Genomic DNA, 7663 nt, shown 5'->3' on the forward strand with positions numbered 1-7663 from the left:
TTGCAGTATCTTCTATAAATCTTAGGAAGTGTGTAAAATTTCAGAGAAATTGGACAGATTTCTAGTTAGCTTGCTTTTTTTTTTTTTTTTTTTTTTCTGGTACTGGGGACTGAACTCAGGGCCATGTGTTTGCCAAGCAGTGCTTGTGCCACTGAGCTATCTCCCCAGCCCTTCAGATTTTTAGTTAAATTTCCTCATAACACTGGAAAATTTAAATGGCCTCTTACCTCATTTTTGCTTTCCCATTTCTCCTAAAGAAAACTGAGAAAATATATTTTCACACTTACAAAACTTGAATCAGGGGCTGTCCAGATAGCTCAGTGGACTAAACTACCTGCTTAGCCAAGCTTAGGAAAGCACAGGGACTGTGGTTCACTTCTCAGCACCACATACCATGCCAGTCCCACCCTCAGGGTGGGCTGAGCTGGCTATAGAGTCCAAGTGTACTGGCACATGCTGGGGAGGGTGAAAACAGGAGGATCACTGTGAGTCTGAGCTGCATAGTGAGACCCTGTAACACCCCAATAGATTTTTTTAAAAAAAGTAGAACCTTAAAAAAAATTTGAATCAATTGCTATTTCTAACTGCTTGTTTGACATTTCTGTCTAGATATTTTCTTTACAGTTAAGTGCATTATATCTGAATCTGAGATAAATTTAACTCTGATTAAATTATTAAATTATTAATAATTATTAAATTATTTGATTGCACACTGTGTGTGTGTGTGTGTGTATGTGTTTATGTGCATGTGTGTGCAGTGGGGGTTCTGAGGAATGAACCCAGAGAAGGTGGTGCTCATCCTAGAGCTTCTTATTCACTTATTGTTTATTGAGACAGATTCTTGCTAAGTTGCACAGAATGACCTCTTACATCCCCACACCTTAGCTTGCCAAATAGCTGGGACTTCAAGTGTAAACAGCCACCCTGGATGTAGCCTTCCTTCAAATTACACTCAGAGCAAGGCAAGTCAGATATTCACTCCACAGGAAGAGGAAGGGACTCAAAGAATGTAAGAAAAGTCATAGTAGTGTAAGGGCTGCAGTACAAGTTTATATAAGTAATGTTTTCTAATTTTCATAACATTTGTCTTTGTTTTGTATGATGTTATTGCTTTCTCCATTTAGTACATTTTTCTCTTCTACAGTCTCAACACTTTTGAGAGGCAAGACATGAATAATGTGTTTTACGGTATATTTTTAAATCCTCTAATATATTTAGCTAAGGACCTGGCCTAGAAAACTAACAATAGTAGTAGCACCAATGATAATATAAATTGGTTAAATATGATCAACTATGTGCTCAGTTTGATTCTAGAATCTGGCATATTTTAGCTCATATAACTCACAAAACAAGCTGTAAAAAGGGAACTAGTATTGTCACCTTTCAACTGGTGAGGGAATTAAATATACATTAAAGACATAATGAATTTATAGCAGATAACTTTCTTTTTTCTTTTATTTTTCTGGAGGAGACAATTCTCATTTTTTTATTATTTTATTACTTTTATTGAGAAACAAATAGCAATGAGACAGTTTCAAAATTGATGAGTTTGACAGTTTCAATAATTAATACATCACATATTTTCTTCATAGTAGTTGTTCATAGTACAAGATGCAGACATGATATATTCTGTCTAACCACTATTAGTACAAATCTTTATGTTCACTGAATTAAGAGAAAGTAGCTGTATATCTATCCTATTTTGTATATATAGATACAAAATGGTCCTTCATTTGTATCTCCATTTTTTGTTTAGTTTAGTCAGAGAAGGGTATCCCATTGCCATTTAAATATTGTAGGTGCATGAATTCAGCAAAATAATCTAATATAGTCCCGTAGTCAATAACAGTAGTGGTTATCCATAGGACTGGCAATGTCAGAAATTGTTGACTTGAGCCTTTTACTGCTCAGCATATTAATATGGCTTTAATTTTTATACCTCATTTTTATACTTTTCTGCTGGATGGTTAAGACCAAGATAAAGCAAGACCTATATAACAAGAAATGTAACTTTGTATCTGACAAGATTGGTCAAATCTCCTCAGGATTTACCCTGAAACCCTGTACTGCAGTTTGTAGATCCTGTTTCAGTGTCAGCCATGTGGACGTGTCATGGCCATTGCTTGACCAATTTCCTCTCTGTGAAAGCCTGAGAGAATGTTTTCCCTCCATGTGACTCTCATTAAGCATACTCTACATCATTGATCACTTTCCTCTGTGACCCCATAATCTCCTTGATCAGTAAATTTGGGACACCACTGAATTACAGGATGTTGCAGTATAGGTTCTCCTATGTCCTGAGTCCTCACTGACCTTGAAAGGCTATGGCCAAAATGTTGGCTGTCCTTAAAGACCTTCTATTTCTGTAATTTTTTGTCAATAGCAGATGACTTTCAAAGAAAAATATAGACATGGCATGTTGAAATGCTACATCTAATTTTCATTCATCTAACTACTCCATTTTCTTTTGTTTTTGGGAAACATTGGTAAAGATTGTACAATTCCATCTGTATTAAAAGATGTTTTAAACATATGTGGTAGGTGCTTTTTAATGTTTTTACTCTAAGACATAAAAGATTGACACATTTTACCTCTAGCAATTCTTTGGTTTCGTTGTGCTGTTTTTAAAGTTGGACAGTTCTCAAAGGATCAAAACCTCATTAGTATGCCTCATATTTCTTGTGTTTTACATGGAAACTTCCCCAATGTTCTGAATATAAATAAGTTTTACCCGCAATGCATAACAACTGACTTTATAAATTGCATGTTAATGAAATACACTGAACTGAAAGAGATTTGGAAACCTGGACCTTTTCTGCCTTGTGGTCTTTTACCTTCAGGCCCTAAGATAATCATAGTGAGTTGAAGTTAGAAGAGGCTTTACTAAGTACATGATCTGAGGAAACTATAGCCTCGGGAAGCTTGACTCATCTTAAGTCACTCTATAAATTGAGGGAGAACAGAAATGGGAACAGTTCTGTTTAGAGATGAAATTTTATCCTCTTTAGAGATGAAAATTTGTTCATTAAATAAAGGCATGATTAGAAAATAAAATAAATTATTACAAGAAAGTGTATAAACCACTCTATATTCTGGTGTTTTACAGCTACAAAGAGAACAATGGGTTGTGAGTAGGTGCACCTCAGTGCAAGGTACTGTAATCTCCACAATTAACAGTGACAGAATTACATCAGTCTGTAGAGGAATGAAGGGGGGCACCCTGACTGTTGTGTTGATGAATGCTGTTTGTTTATTCATTTGATTAATTTTTTCCCTAGGATAAGGGAGAGAAATTCAGGTTTAATGGAGATCTTTTACTCTGGGGGAGGGAATGATAAGAAATGTGAAATGATAATCTAAGATAAAAATGACAAAATACATGTTTTACTAATGAATAAGTAGGCATCTATTGTGAGAATAACAATTAAAATTTTTCATAGGACAGTGTATTTTCTATAGGTGCACAGTGAATGAGGGAGATGAAATGGCTTAGTAGAACAGTAGTTATGAAACTATTTTAACAATGTTTGCAGAAAAAATTCCTGGGTTAATGAAAACAGAAGGAACTGGACAGTAGCAATGGCTTTTGCTGTTGGTGTAAGAATTCTGAAGGACAGGGAGAAATTACTCTGGATCATTGGATAAATACAACTTCATACAGTTCAATGTGCCATTTTACCAGCAAACAGATTTTAATTTCTGCCACTAAACTTGGGCCACATATAGGAAAGATAAAAACCAAAAGAAATGGAATTTTGAATAACCTAGCATAGTCTTCGAAGCAACATTTGGCACAGCAGATATCATGCCCCTGACTACAGCTGGGAGATATCCAAAAAACTTTTCACACATGTAGAACAAAAGCCTGAGATAAGAGGTATTGTCCAGAAAGGAGAAGCCAGTATGAAAGCAGAATTTTCGTTTTGTTCTATCTTTTTCTCTGTGTATTTTGAAATAATGGGGTCCAGGTGCAAATAAAATGTCAATCTCATTCTTCTCAGGCAATATTAGAATTCATTTGTGGTGTAAAAACTCTCGGCAGGCATAATTTTAAATCATATCCATGCCTTTATATAAACCTTTTTCTTATATTTCAAATTATTCCCCTAGGATATATTATTAGAAGAGAAATGAGTGGGTCATTTCTGGTTACTTTTGCTTCTAACAGTTCTTGCATTATCCTTGAGAATGGCAAAAATTCAAGAGGTGAAGAGTCTTTTATTCAATTCAAATGAAAGAAGTTCAACATGAATTACAGAAGCACATGAATGGCTGATACAATGCAGAGTAGTTATCACTTGAGTGACTTACAACCTTCACTAGAGTTTTCCTACATTATCTTCTTTATGTTTTGAAGCAATACCAACGCTAGCTATTATTTTTTCCACCCTGGTGTTATAATTATTCCTACCATGAAGGCTGTGAAAGACAGCCCAGGATTTTCAAACTCATACAAGTTTGATCTTAGAACTTTAGATAAATATCTGATAAGATAAATGAACTGGAGAATATCCTGAATGAGAACACTCATGGCATATCTGATTAAGGGCTTTACAGACTGTCTCCTAAACGAACCACTCCCTCACCTTAAAACACCCCTTTCGTCTTCTCTCTGGCTTTCAAATATTCTATTCTATTTGTTTTCCTCACAGTTAATTTCTGGCTGCCCTTCCTGCTTCAACCTCTGACTGTATTAACTCTAATAACTGTAACCTTAGCACAGCTGGATCTTATTTCAGCATACTTGAAATATTTTACCTTGGCTTATCTAGTCAGCCTTGTAGTGGTATCCAAAGGGCTTGCTTCCAGAAGAGCTTCCTTGAGGTGCTATAACCACACTGCTCCCCATTGTAATCTATTAGTTGAGAGACAGAGTGACAGAGAAAGTAGCTGTATTAACATCAAGCTCACAGGCTGGAAGGTGATAGGCTCTGGCTTTTCAAGAACCATCTTATCCCTTAATCTTTTATATGATTTTTGGAAGGCAAAAGATATGGATTCCAGACAGGTAGGTTCTCAGTCTTCCGGTGTTGTAAAAAAGTAGACTTTTCTGGAGTATGGGTTATGCACATCTTATCATGTTCACATAGTTCAGCAAACATCACAGTCCTATGGACCTAAAGAAGACATAACAACCAAAGGTTCTATGCTGAATAAAGTGGTGAAAGGGACTTGTGTCTGGCATTTGTTGTGGTCAGTTCTCTGGCAAGTAAATGGAGCTGAACCATCAACTAGTTTCTGGATCTCTGTCCTCTCCTGTGGATGGAATGAACTATTTCTTAAAATCTTGAGAATAGGAACTTTTCTCAATTCTCAGAACAGGATTGTTGGTTTTTCTCCTTTCCTATAAGATCTTCAGATATTTGAAGACATACTTTGGAACTTAGTGAACCTGATCTGCATTTGAAGTCTCTTGTTTTAGCTAGAATTTAGGGAAACCAGGCAATTCTGGATTTTATAAACTAACACTTTGATAGAAATATAAAGCAACAATGCATTGATTTCCCACATACTATTACTTACACATCTTCAAAATTCACATTGTGATTTAATCAGCTCATGACAGCCTTACAAATTGAGACTTTCAAGAGATGATCAGGACATGGAGGCTCTGTCTTTGTGAATAGATTAAAACTTATTAGTGCAAGGGTAGGTCAGTAACAAAAAGAAGGTTGGCTTCTTTTCCTCTTGCTCACCCTTGCTACTTTGTCAGGTGATAGTCTCTATTGTGCAATGTCATGACAAGAAGGCCCTCCTCAGATAAGTCATCAGGTGCATCCCCTTGATCTCAGTCAACCTCCAGAACTGTAGGCCAAATAAGCGTGTATTTGTCTAGTCTATGGTATTTTGTTAGAGCAGGAGAATACAGACACCAAACCAAGTACTGGGCCCTGAACACTTCTTTTTTTATTTTTTGAGTTTCAATTTTTTTTCTTTCTTTAGTTATTGTTGGATTAAATCAGATACAATATGCAGCATATGCCAACTTAAAATGTACAAAGAAAATGATTGACATTATAATTATATGTTTAATATACTCTGATATTCTGAAATCTGTATCCCATTATCTGTTACAGGGAAACAAACTGGTCATCATAACCCTCTGTTTGTGTGGAATTGAGAGTGGACAGGGAAAGAGAAGAGGCACAGAATTCCTAAGACATTTTATGTGAGAAAGAAGTGTCAGATTCACTAACAATGACTGTTCAAACAATGTGGCGCGGTTGATTTTCTGATCTCAGTGTAAGAAACAGTAATTAAGTACTGACTTAGCCTTTCCAGAAGACATTGCATTGAGAGTTTCCCAAGTGCAAAGATTACCTTATGGGGGACAAGTTACAAATAAATCCCCAAAGTAGGAATAGGCAACTGATGGGAATCACTTCTCCTTGGCCAGGTGGTATATGGCATGGCGATTCTCTTTAAGGAAGCTCAATTAGAGGAAGCTGTTTTCATGTTGGTTTGGTTTTGATCCAAACCAACAAAACATTTTCAGCCTCCAGAATTAACTATTTTGAGTATTAAGTGCAAAAAGGGGACGTCTGAGGTCAATTAACTTAAGAGTCTAGAAAATGTTTTTGTACCAAAAAAGTTTAGGTTATTTAATTATTTTAGAGACAAAAATATTCCCACTTCTCACTGATCATCTAATAGTCCATCAGTGCATAATTCTCTGCAACTGTCTGGGAATTTTCACCTTCCAGAAGCACTCAATTTTCACTGCTGACATTCTTGGTAGATTCACTTTTCACTTGGTGAAGTATCACGTCATTACTGGAGTCTTTCAACACCACATATAATGTTGGATATTCAATGATCACTTTGTTCCTCAAATTATCAAGAAGACTTTTGTGAGGATCCAATTCATAATTTTGCTGCATGTTCTTAACCATTAAAATCTGGATGCTGGTCTGAGAGCAAGTGTAGACTTTCAATCTTTGATGAATTACAGAACCAGAATTTCAGGATCAATATAAGGATTTAGAATTTCATTTGAAACTGTCTCATTACTATTTGCTTCTCAATAAAATTATGGAAAAAAATAAACCAAAAAACCCCCCAAAACTATAATTTCATTAATAGTTTTATCATCTGGTATTCTCTTTTCTATGTACTCAGATTGACTTTGAGGAAACTGCAGCTTCACAAGTTAATAAAACTGATTATTTTTAAAATAAAAAATGTTGAATTTTCTTTCCTTTTAGTGAATCCATTGAGTAGAAGTTTTAGGGTCATACCTTGCCTTTAGGCACAGTTTTTCATAAAGTACGTGTGTTTATTGCTTATTGGCTTTTGCAAAAGAGCACCTCTAGAAATATGGTCAGCTGTTCTTGCCATATCTTCCAAAAATCGATAATCATTTAGGAGATTCATTTCAGTAAACTGTTGTATTGAAATATAAGTGGTTTTATTTCAAACTCCGTTATATGTCAGTTCTGTTTTGTTTTTCTTTACGCAGGGCAAGCTGCAGGAATATCGCATACAACGTGGATATTTGTACTTTGCTTCTTATTTTTTAAATTAATTTTATTGATAAAGAAATAGCAATAAGAAAGTTTCAAAATAGGTTAGTAGGACAGTTACAATAATTAATACATTGCATATTGTTGTTTTCATAGTAGCTATCCATAGTACAAGTTGCAGACATGGTATCTTGCCTAAA

General features: G+C 35.4%; 1 pseudogene; it reads right to left on the reverse strand.

Annotated features, from left to right (window-relative positions):
- Window positions 1-6710: 6710 nt before the first annotated feature.
- The window catches only part of LOC101580711, a 19181-nt pseudogene continuing 18228 nt past the window's right edge, over window positions 6711-7663 (reverse strand).

Source organism: Octodon degus, unplaced genomic scaffold (genome assembly GCF_000260255.1).
Source record: "Octodon degus isolate 3935 unplaced genomic scaffold, OctDeg1.0 scaffold00208, whole genome shotgun sequence".
Taxonomy (NCBI): Eukaryota; Metazoa; Chordata; class Mammalia; order Rodentia; family Octodontidae; genus Octodon; species Octodon degus.